General features: G+C 32.9%; 1 non-coding gene across 1 annotated transcript; it reads left to right on the forward strand.

The window, feature by feature from the left end:
* The first annotated feature begins 9,783 nt into the window (after positions 1-9,783).
* On the forward strand, positions 9,784-9,890 carry LOC113870569. Its single transcript, XR_003505590.1, has one exon. It is a non-coding gene; the product is annotated as a small nucleolar RNA R71 (small nucleolar RNA).
* Positions 9,891-15,727: the final 5,837 nt, after the last annotated feature.

Below are 15,727 nucleotides of genomic sequence, written 5' to 3' on the forward strand. Positions count from 1 at the left end.
TACTTCAATGCATTCTAATTGTTTTCTCACTAAGTCATTCACCACTTCTTCATCATGATAGTCACACTTGACTCATCTGTTTGCTACACAATCTCATTCATTTCAATCAAGCAAATCATTAAAGCTACATGCAAACAGAGTTGAGAAACATTATCACAGTTCTCAGAAAGTGTTTCTCTAACTCAATCAATGTTTAAGCTTGTGTTTGCTCTCAGCATCACCAAATTCATCAAACTCTGCCATAAGCTTGCCTATATTCTCTACCTCCTTTGCAAATTTACAATTAATCACATATCAAGAGGACTTTTTAGGTAATATTAAGGCTCAGGGACAGGTATGATTTCAATGAATTCAGGATATCAATGCAGCTAATTTCAAACAAAAAAAGATGCAAATTGAGTAGATAAGCTTTTAAACTTAGTAAGGGCTGCGTCAACTGTTTCTATTCTTAATCAACTTTCAATCACAGTTTAAATTTTTGCAGAATTATCTACCAATTTCCTTTTCCTTTTTGATTTGCTGATTTCTTTTTATTTCTTTTTCATTTTTCTATTTTTACTTGCAGCTTTTTACTTCTTTTTCATATTTTCTCTGCATGACTTTTTCTAACTTTCTTAATTCATTTCAATCCTTTTCTCAATCCTTTTCTACCCCAAACTTAGAACATTGCTTGTCCTCAAGTAATGCACTAGAAACATGATGTTACCCCAAACTTAGTTTTAAAACTTCTCTTTGATTCAACTCAATTTGCCTCTTTTCTATTTGAATAGGTAAAATGGTTTTTCTAGAAAAGCTTATAGTGAGGTTAATCAAAGAAAGGCTATCAGCTCAAAGGGGCTAACTAGGACATTCAAGAATGAAAGGCAGTCTATTTGGCTCACTAGGTAAATCTGAATAATGGCCTCCATCCTTTATGTGATTAGTGCAAAACAGCATATCAGTTAAGAAATAAAGCAAGTTCTAGAGAGTGAATCAGAATTTGAGATCAGTCACACATCAATGAATGAAAAGGTTCAAGTCTCACCAAGGAAGTAAATGGATAATATTCATCAATTCAATTCACTATTTACTTCAAGAATTTGCATGAATAAAATGGCAAGACTGCTTTATTTTTTAAAAATACAAGTATGACAATCATGTTAAGAATGAGAAAAACAACTTATGTAATTCAACAATCAGAATTTCAATCAGGTGAAAATCAGGTTTATTTATCAAGAAAACAAAATCTAATGCAATTTAATATTTTTCTAACTTGTGAATATTTTATGCAAAATGTAAGTTGTACACATGAAAATAGAGGTACAGAATTAAACCCCCCCTTTCATGGTAGCTGTGCATATTTCAATCACACCATGCGCTCCTTGTTCAGAGTTTGAGAGCATGGTCTACACAAAAACATCACAAGTTGTTCATCAATTATCAGATAAAAATTCAATAAAATTCAAAGCTAGTAGATATTTAAAACAGAATTGTTCATAACCAAAATAAAACTAAAATGTAATTACAGCACTCAAAAGTCTGAAATTCTAATTACAATCTTTTTACAAAAATTAAACTAATGACAGAAATTTAAATTCCTAATCTACTCTTCATCTTCATCCTTATCCTCATATTCCAAATTATCATCTTCATCATCATCTTCTTCCTCTTCTGCAGCAGCTGCTGGTGGAGGAAAATGAGTTCTATAGATGGGGAGGTCTTTGAAAACAGTTGACCTCAGGCATTGGGTATTCTCTGCTTGACCTGGAGTGTGGTATAAGTCTTCTTTGGTCATGCCTATCTTTTGACCAATGTTCATGAGAACACCTTCCAGGAGCATGATGCCAGCCTTCATACTGCTGTGCAACTCATTCTGCCTCTCAGCTAAGGAGTTTTGTCTTTCAGCCATGAAGGCTATCTTCTCCTTCATTGTGGTTGGATTCTCTCTTTTATACTAGGAGGAAATTGGGGCTGCTGATGTGCAAGAGACAATAGTATAAATCTCCTTCACCATAGCTACTGTAATTGGAGGTGCAGCTCTAATTTTGATTTGATAATCTCCAATTTCAATACCTGCATCCTCACAAAGAACAGTTATTAACAAAGGGAAAGCTAAAGAATCTCTTTTCCTCTTAAGGATGTCTAGAATGCATCCACTAATCACTTCTCCTACATCTATATAAAAATCATTAACTATAGCATATAGGAGTTCAGCTCTCTTCACTGCTAAAGTGGAGCTATGCCTAACAGGCATGAATGAACTCAAAATAAAGGTGCTCCACACTTTTGCAAAGGGCAAAAAGTTCTTGGTTGTGATGCATTTGGGCTTTTCTGATAGATTCAGTTCCCAAGTAGTTCCTGATTTCCCAATCCTCTCAAGGACTTGAACATAGTCCTTATCTCTAGAACACTGACTTCCGCTAGCAAGACTATTAACGCATAGCTTGTTCTTCTGAGTAACTCTCTGGAACACTCACTTTCGCTGGTAAGAGTGACCACGCCCAGACTCCCTTCTTCTTTTAAGCTCTGGAACTATCACTTTCACTGGTAAAAGTGTTAACGCCCAGGGTATATTCCTCTTTGATGTCTAGAGTGATCACTTTCACTAATAATAGTGATCACGTCTGGCTTGCATTCCATAATTCTTGTGCTTTGAGTCTAGAATTGCTATTCTTCCTCTTTCTTTCCATTTATCTTCCATTTCCATGACTTTTGCTCATATTATTTCTACAAAAACAAGATTAATTTCTTAAGATCTAAGCAAAAATTCCACAAATGCTAAAATAACTACATATTAAAAGAAAACTTTCAATCATTCTATTTTTCTGAAATTTTTTGCTTTTATTATATTTTTGTCCTTATTGAATGGGTAAGAAATACACTAAAATATTAGTAAAAATATGGATTCATCACTACCCAAAACTTGAATTTTTGTGTGTCCTCAAGCAAATCAAACTAAACCAAGAGTAATTCCTCCATTTTTCAAAATCAATTCACAACTACTTATCTTAGAATTTTCCAATTTCTAATTCTGTCATTCTGCAAATTTTCAATCAAGTGGTTCATCCAATTACACATCATGATAGTCACACTGTATTCATTAATTCTGGCAAGAATTTTCTATCTAAGTATATATATCAGCAAAGTTCATGTGAGTACAATTTATAAACATGATCACAGCTCACTTGGAAATGTTTCTCTCATCACTCAACAATGTTTGGGTACTATTTTCTCTCTAAATCATCAATTTCACTACATTCTACCATATGTTTGCCCATATTCTCAATCTCCTGTACTTAATACATGTAATCACACATTCAAAGGACTTTTTCAAATTATAACAAGGCTAAGGTTAAGGTAGATATTGAACAAAATGGAAAATAATACATGCAATTTTAAAAGATCAGAGGCATTTTGAGTGAATGATTTTAAAACTAGCTTGGAATTCCATTATTTCTCATTAATTCTCTCAATTATGCAGCACACAGATTCTTCATGTAGCAAGATTCTAGTTTTTCTTCTTTCTTTCTTGCTTCCATTTACTATTTCCTTTTCATTCCTTTTTCAACAGTACTTTGCTGCATATTTTTCTTTTGAATTTATATTTTGTTATTTTCACCATCTTTGCTGCATATTTTTCATTTTTCTGCAGCTTTTTGCTATTTTTTCTATCTTTGTGAACTCAAAACTTAGATAGCTTGCTATTCTCTACCCCAAACTTAGAACATTGCTTGTCCTCAAGCAATTAAAGTGTGGATGCCACCCCAAACTTAGTTTTAAAACTCATTCTTGATTAAACTCACTATGCCTCTTTTCATTTGAATGGTAAAATTAGTTTTTCAGCAAGGCTTATAATGAGGTAATTTCAAGAAAAGGGATATTAAGCTCAAAAGGGTGAACTAAGACATTCAATCACAAAGGAGGTCATTTAGGCTCACTAGGCATAATCAAACATGGCCTCCATCATATATGTGAAAACTGTAAAATGCATATTCGGTTAAGAAACAAGGCAAGTTCTAGAGAATGCAGCAAAATATGATTAATCACACATGAAAGAAAAGTATGCAGCTCAAGTCTCACCAGGGGTTTGTAAGTGAACATGCTAATCAATGAACTCACAATTCACTTTTTCAAAATTATATGCACCTAGTGGCAAGACTGCCTCATTTTGAAAATACAAGTGCGATCTCATTTTAAGAATGGAAAAAACAACTTAAAAAGAAAATTCAAACAGAAAGCAGTTTAATAGTTATTCTAGTATTTTGATGTTTTTCATAAATAATTCAGTGTAATGTGAAGCTAACACATGAACAAGAGGTAGAGAATGAAACCCCCCTTTTCATGGCAACTTGTGCAAGTGTGAGCATCCATTGTGTGTGAGTGATGTGTGATTGTGACATTTTCTGCACAAAATACCAAAAATTTATTAATTAGCAAGTGAAAAGGCAATTAATTGGAAAACTAACAGATATTCAAAACAAAGATGTGAAAATTAAACCAAAATGTATCAAATTGTAATTACAACCCCAAAAAGATTTGAAAATTAATTACAGAAATTTACAAAATTCCTAATGACAGAAAATAAATTTCTAAACTATTCATCTGCTGCATCCTCAGCATCTGAGGATTCTTCTTCCTCTTCTTCCTCATCTTCCTCCTCCACTACTTCTTCAGCTGGTTGTGGAAAATGGGTTCTATAGATTGGCAGATCTTTGAAAACTGAGGAGCGAAGGCACTGGGCATTCTCTGCCAAGTCTGGAGTGTGATACATTTCATCTTTGGTCATTCCCATTTTCTGACCAATATTAAGCATAACACATTCCAGCAGCATAATCCCAGACTTGATACTATTGTGCAGCTCAGTTTGCCTCTCTGCTAACTGGTTTTGTCTCTCAGCCATTAGCTTCAAGGAGTCCTTCATCATCATTGGTTTTTCCTTTCTGAATTGAGAAGGAATGGGGTCTGCTGCAGTGCATGATGTGGTAGCATATATTTCCTTCACCATGGAGACAGAGATGGGAGGCACAGATCTAATCCTCTCTTGGTAATCTCCAACTTCGACCCCTGCATCCTCACAAAGTAAGGTTATTAATGAAGGAAAGGCAAGTGAATCTCTCTTGGTTTTCAGAATATTTAAAATGCATTCACTAATGACCTCTCCCACATCAATATAGAAATCATTAATTATTGCAAAAAGAAGTTCTGCCCTCTTCACAGCCAATGTTGAACTGTACTTGACTAGCATAAAGGAGTTTAGAATGAAAGTGCTCCACACTTTGGCAAATGGCAGCAGTTGTTTGGTGACAATGCATTTGGGCTTCTTGGACTGGTTCAGCTTCCAAGTTGTTCCTGGCCACCCAATCCTTTGCAGAATTTTCACATAGTCCTTGTTAGGGCTATTCTTAAAAACATTGAACTCCAGCTGTCCAGGCTGCTTTGCAGCATTGATGTTCAACACCTTGTTTATGTTTGCAGGAGTGAAGTCCACTCTCATTCCCTTTACCATTGTGTTGAACTTAGGGAATTTGTCTCCTTTGAACCTCACAGCATTGGTATAAAACTCCTGGGTTATTTCCCTCCAACCCATTCCAGCTAAGGAGCAGAGGGATTCCCAATCCCTCTTCTGAATTTCTTCCTTGTATTCTGGGTAATTGTCCCCAGCTATTTCAAAAGCTCTGTCTGGGACAATCTTTCTCCTCAGAATATTTGCCTTGAAGAAATTCTCATAGGCAATACTTCTAAACCTTGGATCACAAACTTCAATTGGTGAGGAAGTTGAGGCACCATCTATTCTGGCCTTCTTTGACCTAGGAGTGTTTCTGGTGGATCCAGCTTGGATGTTCCTATTGGATCTTCTATTTGGAGTGTTGCTGGAAGATCCAGCCTGAGTCTTCCTGGAGGAGCCAATTGGTGTGTTCAAAGAAGTTTTGGCCATTTTTCAGTTTCTGCAAAAAGAAAGTAATTTGACAGTTTAAATTTGTAACACATAATGGTGAAAGTATAGATCTTTGTACTGAAGAAAGTTCAATCAAGCAATTTGCAGAAATTCAATTCTTCTAACAATATAATCATGCAGTCCACTACTAGGATAATTCAACATACAAATACAAACACACAATTGCACAAGCTTAAGCATTCACAGTCAAATCATGTTAAATCCCAATATATAAATTCAGAGTGCACACTCTCAGAATATATCAGGTTAACACAGAGGGATTATTACAAGTCTTAACCAAATTTCAACAAAACTCTATAATCTCAGCTAAAGAGAACTGTTTACAGAATTGAACAACCACATGTAGATAATTTTTAATTTGATATCCCTACTTTGTATTTACAGAGTGCACAAAATCACAGAATATTATGGTAATGCAGATAGCTGAGTTTAGGTTTAAGCTAATTTTCAACACAGTTATGCACTCACCCATTATCAGCAGAGTTATTGTATCACATTCATCCAAAACTGGTTTCAGAATCACAAATAATTGCAAATAATCATATTCAGTTATTTCCAATCCAACACTTACACAGAAGTCTATTTAGACATATTGGATTCTGCAAAAATTGGGTTCAAATAGTGTGCAATGTAGGTTCGACTTTCCTTAAAAGAAATATCATGAATGATAGTGAACACCTATTCAGCATTTTGTCCATTCTATTATTGACTCAAATAATACCAGAACAGTTCCCCATTGCTCATTCAATAATTTCTTCTAACTTAAAACCAGAAAACATTGCAAAATGTAACTCCAAACAATCATTTTTACAATTTTTATTCAAAGTATTTTTTTTTCTTTATTGAAAATGGATTAAAAGTTAGAAGTACATATTACTGTTCTGAACTGAATAACAATTTTAGTTCAAACATTTTCACTGAAGTCTTTTTAGGTTAATCTCTTTTCTGCAGAAATTTTGTTCAAACAATATGCAATGCAGATTCGAATCCTCTAAAAAATTTAAATGATAAGGAAACTTATTCAGTGTATTGTTCATGCTATTATTGAGTCAAATAACCTCAAAATAATTTTCTATTACCCCCTTTTCATTTTCCTCAAAACATTACCACAAAAAACCCTAATCCACTATTTCAGAGAGAAGAGAGTTGCGTTCCTAGAGAAAGGATGTAGAAATATGGGGAAAAAGCTTGCTGCTACTAAGTCAATGTATACAAGGAGTGAAATCTCAAAGAACGCTCAGAGAGAAGAGGAATTTGTAAGTGCAAAGGTGTGTGCGTGTTCACTTTATATTTATAGTCACGCGTTGGCACGTGACGACTTTAAGCAAGAAAAGTGAACATTACAGCATTTAAGACACTCAGTGTGGTTACTTTATTTGATTAGAGTGAGCGTTCCAAAGAGTTAAGTTTTCTGGGTGAGGAGCGCGTTATCACTATTGCTGGGCAAAGTGATAACGCGCAAGCAATGTTGCAACTTTTTTCACAAAAAAGAGTAACGCACATAAGAGAACTCATACTTACCTGTGCGTAACCACTTTTGCCAGGGAAAGTGGGTGTTCCAGAGAGTATGTTTTCTCATCTGCCTCTGCGTGATCACTCTTATCAGTGAGAGTGAGTGTTCCAGAGGAGCGTGTTTACCTTGATTCCTCTGCGTGATAACTTTTGTCAATAAAAGTGATTGTTACAGCAGAGATCCTCAAAATGCATTCTCTGCGTAGCTCCTTCCCTTTCAAGTCTGAAATACTCCAAACAATTGCAGATTTGTGTTTTCTCAAAATTCTCAGCAACTTTTCCTCTTCTTCCTCCTTGAGATCATTGTTGATGATGACTGAATTTTCGTGACTCTCATCCAAGAAAGCATATCTCAAGTGGGAGGGAAGTTGTTTGAGCTCTAGCTTCTGATTTTTCTCTTCTTTGACTTCCTTTTTCAGCTCTTCTTTAACTGATTTTTCTGTAGGATTCAGAATTGGTAGGGCTTCTAGTTGCTGCTCAATTTCCATCATTTGTTCTGTTTTACAAATCTCAGAATTTGTATTTCCTACAGCTATGGTTTCTCTCAACACAGAATTTTCATCAAATTCATTAATAGAAGAGTGTGTAATAATAGAATCCAAAATATCTACTCTTATACATGAATTATCTTCAACTAGATATTTTAATGCTTCAAACACATTAAACACTACCTTCTCATCTTGAACTCAAAGCATAAGTTCTCTTTTTTGCACATCAATAAGAGCTCTCCCTGTTGCAAGAAATGGCCTTCCTAGGATCAAAAGTATGTTTGCATTCACCTCCATGTCTAGAATTACAAAATCTGCAGGAAAAATAAACTTGTCAACTTTAACCAATAAATCTTCAACAACTCCATATGAATAAGTGTGTGATCTATCAGCTAGCTGCAGTGTGATGTTGGTAGGTTTCACTTCTTCTATGCCTAGTTTCTTCATGATAGCCAAAGGCATCAAGTTAATGCTTGCTCCCAAATCACATAGTGCTCTTCCTAAAGTGTACTGTCCTATTTCACATAGAATGCTAAATGATCCTGGATCTTTGAGTTTTTGAGGAAGCTTTCTCTTGAGAATGACATTGCATTCCTCTGTCAAGGGTACTGTTTTGTCATGCTCTAACTTCCTTTTTCTGGAAAGTAGTTCTTTCATAAATTTTGCATATGAAGACATCTGCTCCAAGGCTTCTGCAAAGGGTATGTTAATCTGTAATTTCCTAAAAACATTCAGAAACCTTTCAAATTGTTCCTCTTGCTTAGGATTCTGAACTCTTTGAGGATAAGGCAGCCTTTTATATTTTTCTGGATCTATTGGCTTGCAAGCATCTTCAAAAAGTTGCTTCTTGGTCTTCCTCTCAGAATTTATAGGAACTTCTATCTTTTCTTCTGAATGATCTTTCTTTAATAATTTGAAATTTCCTTGTTGCAGATCTTGTTCAATTCTCCTCTCTGTTGCTTCATCATTGACTTTCTTTTCTGCAGCTTTTGGACTTGCAACTACAGCTCCACTCCTTGTAGTGATGATGGTTTGACATTGCTCCTTAGGATTGATCACTATATTGCTTGGAAATCTGCCCTCATCTCTGCTGGACAACTGCTCAGCTAGTTGTCCAATCTAGGTTTCCAGTTTCTTCATAGAGGCTTCTTGGTTTTTGAAGCTTGTTTAGGTCACCTTCATAAACTGTAGCATGGTTTCCTCCATCTCAGTCAACCTTTCATTCATAGGTTTGGAAAATTTCTGAGTTCCTTGAGGTTGAGTGGATGGATTCCTCTGAAAATAAGACAGTTGTGTTGTTGGACCTGTATTAGAAAAAGGTGAATTGGAGTTAGAAGTCTTAGCAGCAGAAAATATTGATTATTCCAATTAGAATACTGTTGACTTCTATTATTCGAAAATTGAAATCCATGAGGATATAAAGATTGTTGTCTCTGAAAATTATTCATATAATTCACTTGTTCCTGTGGTTCACTTGTAGATGCCTCACATGCACCATTGGCATGATTTCCTCTACAAAAATCACAGTTTAGTTGACTGGTAGGCATACTCCTTGCTTGAAGATTGCTGATTTGTTGAGTTAGAGCAGCTATTTGTTCTGAAAACATCTGATTTTGTAGCTGGTTCTATGCAAGAAAGGTTTCCAAAACCTTAGCTTCATAACCAGAGTTTCTTCCTTGATTTCTTGAGTTTAAATTTTGGTACATTAAAGATGTCATCATCTCAATAATTCTATGGCCTTCTTCTAAAGACTTTGTATTTAAGGAACCTCCAGCAGCAGCATCAACCATTGTTCTTATTGATGTATTCATCCCATTGTAAAAAGTCTCCAATTGCATCCAATCTGGAATACAATGATGTGGACAGCTTCTCAGCAATTCTTTGTATCTTTCCCAAGCTTCATACAAGGATTCTCCTTCCTGCTACACAAAGGATGTAATTTTTCCTCTTAGCTTAGCAGCTTTGGATGGAGGAAAATACTTGGTTAGAAATTTATTCACTAGCTCTGTCCAAGTTGTGATGCTTCCTTGTGGTTGAGCTTGCAACTAGCATTTGGCTTTATCTCTCAAGGAAAAGGGAAATAATCTCAGTCTGATGGCTTCCTCACTAACCCCATTCATTCTTATGGTATCACATAGCTGCAAAAAGTTTGGAATATGTAGGTTAGGGTCATCAGAATTTCCACCAGAAAACTGATCCTGTTGGACTAAGTGTAATAGGGCAGGTTTAATCTCAAAATGGTTGGCTTGGATAGTTGGCCTAATTATAGAAGAATTAAAACCTTGTATGTTAGGAATTGCATAGTCCCCTAATGTTCTAATCCTATTCTGTTCTCCCATCTCTATTTCTAGATTTGGTTGTCCCAAAGGTGTAGGTGTTCTTTTTATTCTAGGAGTATTCTAAATTTCTGGAAAATAGACAACTTCTAATTCACTATCACTTCCTATGAATTTTTCTGCTCTAGCCTTTCTTCTTAATCTTCTTAAGGTTATGTCTATGTCAGGACCAAAGACCAGAATTGATTTATTTTTGTTTTTACCATGCATATACAAATAAGAATGCAACAAAATTAAACTATAATTCAGTATTCACAAATGCACAACAAAGATTATGCAGAACAATATCAGTAAAAGCATATAAAATTCAAGTCTAGCAACTGCAGAATTATGCAGAATTCATCTACTAGTATCCTATACTTATCTATTAAAACAAAAATACAGTAACTTGAATGCAAATAATAACTACAGAGAAAATTTAAGAAAACAAATACTCAATCTAGCAATTTTTCTGTTACCAATGATATTGAAATACAAAATTCCCCGGCAACGATGCCAAAAATTTGTTGTTACAAAATTCTGAACACTAGTAAGTGCACTAGGAATTACAGCAAGTAATGGGTAATTTTTAAGATCAGAATATCATCTCCACAGGGAATTAGGAAATCAATTATCACTTTACAGAACTATAACCATTTGAGGCATACGAATTTGGAAGATTTATAACATTCAGAAGTCAAGAACAAGCACAATTAAAAAGTAAGAAACTTGCAGTAAAAACAAACTATGAAAGTTGTGATGAAATGAGATAGGAATGAAGAATAGTTAGGAATTTATTTCATAAGAATGTCAATATCAATTCAATCATGCCTCTAAATATTCAAGTAATTGGTTAATTACCAATCAGTTTCTCTTATTAATAGTCAAAGTTTAATTCCTTAAATCATTGACCTTGACAAGCAACTAAACCCCCCTAATCTCTTAGGTGAAGTTCAATTTCATGTTGCATTAAGACTTGGAACCTTAGAATTGCAGAATTAGGTCTCCTTATCCCTAAGAAATCCCCAATTATGATTGCTAACTCAGATCAGAGAAGCAAATCCAACTTCCATTGGTAAATGTTCCTATTTGATTAACTATACGAATTTCCATTCACAGATTGCAATAACAACAGAATTAACAATTCAATTAATCCAAGAACTCAAATTTCAGAAGCAAAAGTCGAATTAATACATCAATTCAAGTTCCATAAACTCCTAACTATGGAGAATTAAGCAAACATTGTAACAGAGAAAGAGAAAGAAGGAGAAGAAGAAAAGAATTACAGAGAAGTCATCTCCACGAGCTCCAATCCAATGCCTCTTCTTGAAGCTTCGAAATTCGACCCCAATCCTCTCTCTCACTCTCTCTCAACGAGAATCTAACAGAAAAAATAGAAAATGAACCAAAGACCCTGAGTTCTGAGCTTAAACCATGTATTTATAGAAATCCCAATTTTGTGCGTTATCACTCTTGCTGAGAAGAGTGGCTACGCAGAAGCTCATGTGGTTTCTGGAAACTGAAACTATCACTTTCGCTGCTAAGAGTTGCAATGCAAGAGGTCGAGTGGTTGCGCGTGATCACTTTCAATAGCAAGAGTGATCACGCATAGCTTGCCTTGATTCACTCCTTTATGGAACATCCACTTTCGCTGGCAAGAGTGCTAACGCAGAGCTCGCTGAAATTTTGACTTCTCTAGAACACTCACTTTTGCCAGCAAGAGTGTTAACGCAGAGCTTGTTTTTCTAAGTAACTTTCTAGAACACTCATTTTTGCTGGTAAGAGTGACCACGCCTAGACTCCCTTCTTCTTTTAAACTCTGGAACGATCACTTTCATTGGTAGAAGTGTTAACGCCCAGGGTATATTCCTTTTTGATGTCTGAAGTGATCATTTTCACTGACAATAGTGATCACGCCCGGCTTGCATTACATAATTCTTGTGCTTTGAGTCCAGAATTGCTATTCTTCCTCTTTCTTTCCATTTATCTTTCATTTCCATGACTTTTGCTCAGATTATTTCTACAAAAATAAGATTAATTTCTTAAGATCTAAGCAAAAATTCCACAAATGCTAAAATAACTACGTATTAAAAGAAAACTTTCAATCATTCTATTTTTCTGAATATTTCTGCTTTTATTATATATTTTCCTTATCGAATTGGTTAGAAATACACTGAAATATTAGTAAAAATATGGATTCATCACCCTACACCCAGAACTCAAAATCTCTCTTCCGAGTAAGATAATATCAACTCTTAACCATACTTTCTAGGTTATTCTACACACAATACACTTAACAATCAATCTATAACCCGCTCTGCACATCACACTCAACAACATCATAACATAGCATTTTAGAATATGTTGCTCCTTATCTAGCAATTACACAACCTTCACATTTATATTCTAATATATAAACAATTCATATAGTTCAAGTCTACATAATCCCATTTAATAGGAATAATAAATACATATATAATTACACTAATCTAACAGTATCTACGAAGGGATGGCGAAGATTACCCTTGGTGCTGTCTCCAAAAGCGGCTGTGAGCCCCAACGTACTGCAAATATACCCATAGAGCTTACCTTCCCTATACTCCTTTATGCTACATATTTACCTTTTCCTCTTATATCGATTGAGGTTGTAGCTGCCCCTATAAACATTGACACCATAGCCCTTGACCTTACCCCAGACAGGACCCACAATGTTCATTCTCCTCAACCTTTTTGACCCTTTCCTATGCTCAAGTGGGTAGTCATACATGTGGTGAAGTCTTCCGTTCAACGTAGCCCTCCTCTCCAGCCACCTAGACCCACACCACCTATTAATGAGGAAGGACTTTCTCAACATCACCCTTCACCACCTTCACCTTTTTCACTCTCTCATTCACTACCACCCACTACTAGTTGGATTGAGGATTTGCCCAACTTGCCTACTGAGTTTGTCCAGTTCTCACCCACTTTGTTTGACTTTGATCCCTTAAAAGAGTATACTCCACTTGACTGACCATTATCTGCTTCTATTGTTGTTTGCTTTGGATTGAAGAACTAATCTAGGGGCTGTTTTGGGAAACTAGTGGTGTATTTTGGTTATATTTTGGTTGTATGTTGATGTACTTTAAGATGTATTTGTTATTTTGTACATTGACCTAACTACTTTCCCTGTGCTACTTGCAAATTTAAATTTGGTAAATTTACACAAAATTTCCTTTGGTGATATTCGGTTGTTTATGTCTTATGATGATGATGATGATGTGCTTTCTCTTATGGTTCTATGAGGCATACATAATGTATATGATTGTTGTGCATGTGAAACTATTTAAAATTTATGACTAGGACTTATATAGATGCCAAGATGCAAAAAGAAATAATGAAATGAGTTGTTTACACTTTGATGTATGACAATGATTATTATGTTTAAAATATTTGTATGTTATACATGTTAACTTTCTTATATCCAAAAGATGTGTTGTATGATTCTGTGTGTTCCTAGGTGTATTTTGGATTCATGATTTAAGCGTCACAATTTGCACAATTAATTTTAAAGTAGCTGTTATTTAAATAAATATTGTAAGGTTCTAATACTTTCTTTACAAGTAAATTATTCTCAAACTTGCTTGTGATTTTAATGATCATATTATTTTAAAGTTTTATTTAATAAAATTTGGTGACAACTACTCTAATTTTTAAGAAACATTTTATTTCTAATAGATGTTCTTTCTAAGACATGCTTACTGTCACATAACGACAAAGATATAAATTGTGTTGCATAAAATAATTTGAAATTTTTGTATTGCATGTATTTGAGTAGTGATTTTTAAAAACATTATATAATTTTAATTAGATAATTTTTATGTCATATAAAAAATTTAAATTACTTATTTTTAGAATTTTAAAAATATTTTTATTATGCTCAACTTTTTATATTTATCATTCATAATTATTAATACAATTAATTCTCACTTTAAATATTTTTCATTATTAATTTCATATTTTTTTTAGAATTTTAAAATTTGCCATCTAACACATATGAAAAGTCTATGTCAATATACTTAATGGTGTATTTTACTTAGTATATACTAATGAATTATGAAGTTAGGTTCAATTTAAGAGAAAAAAAGATAAAATAAATATTTTATTATTTATTATAAATTTTGATTTTATACTTAATTTTTTTAGTTATTAAGTATTCTATTCATTTTTTTTACACATGTAAACTCTTTTCTTTTTCACCTCTTCTACTTTTTTCTTTTTTTTATTATCCTTTTTCTTCTTCCATTATATATAAAGTAGTTAACAACCCAAAATCTTAAATCCAAACATAGAAACTCATAGAATTATTAATTGAAGCGCAACAATATCAATATGTTTAACGTAAGATTTGTAATTACGCAATTCAAATGTAAATATAAATTCAACTACGCATATTATTTTATATCTTTAAAAAAAATCAATTTAAAATTACTTTTAAAAGTTAGAAGATTAAAAAAAATTAAAAATAAACTTACTTTAAAGTAAAAAATAAAAACATTAATTTTATTTAAAAAAACTCGATGATTTGGGACTATCTATTATTACAAAACAAATACATGTAATGATATGAGACTAGAAAAAAATAAATAAAAAAAACATCTACTTTTGGTTCTAATATTCCTTTTTTATTTTATTTTATTTTTTGAGACTATGTTAAAATAATCGAGATATTGTGGAATTAAGAAAATTTGAAAAGCAAGCAATTATATCTTTTACTACTTTGTTCTGACTTTTTTTTTTTATTTGCTAGCATTAATGACTATGTTGTTTAACAAGCATCTTAGTTTACTTTGTATGAGTAATATATTCAAATTTTTGGTTAATTGCACGTGATCTCCTCAAAGATGAAAAAAAAAAAAAAAATACTCCCACACATTTATAAATGAAATGCATTCACTAGATGATTAGCAATATTACTTACTATATTATTAACATTTATTCTTAAAAAAATGTTAGAATCTTTTGTTATTTTAATAATACATTTCTCTATTTTAAAAAAAAATATCATATTAATAAAAAAATATTTATATCAAGTAACGTTTTGATGTTTTAATGAAGCATTATTTTATTCTAATTTTGTCTTAAATAAAGAATGTATATAACATTTTTTAATATTATATCTGCCAATTTTTTTAAACAAATGAAAATTATAAATGTTAAAAATAAGTTAATAAAATTATTTTATTAATTGATATATTCATTAATATTTTTAAATTTTGTAAACAAAAACTTAAACATATTATTTAAAATTTATTTTATGTATAAAATTTTATACATAAATTTAAAAAGTTGATATTTAAAATATAACAAAAAATTAATTTTTATTATATCTTTTATCTATAATGTTAATTAATATCTTACTTATTTATCTTTTGTTTAAACTATAAATAAATAAAAATATTACATGAATATAATTTTCTTTCCAAATATTTAATGCAACT

This window comes from Abrus precatorius, unplaced genomic scaffold (genome assembly GCF_003935025.1).
Source record: "Abrus precatorius isolate BTA unplaced genomic scaffold, Abrus_2018 Scaffold6, whole genome shotgun sequence".
Classification (NCBI taxonomy): Eukaryota; Viridiplantae; Streptophyta; class Magnoliopsida; order Fabales; family Fabaceae; genus Abrus; species Abrus precatorius.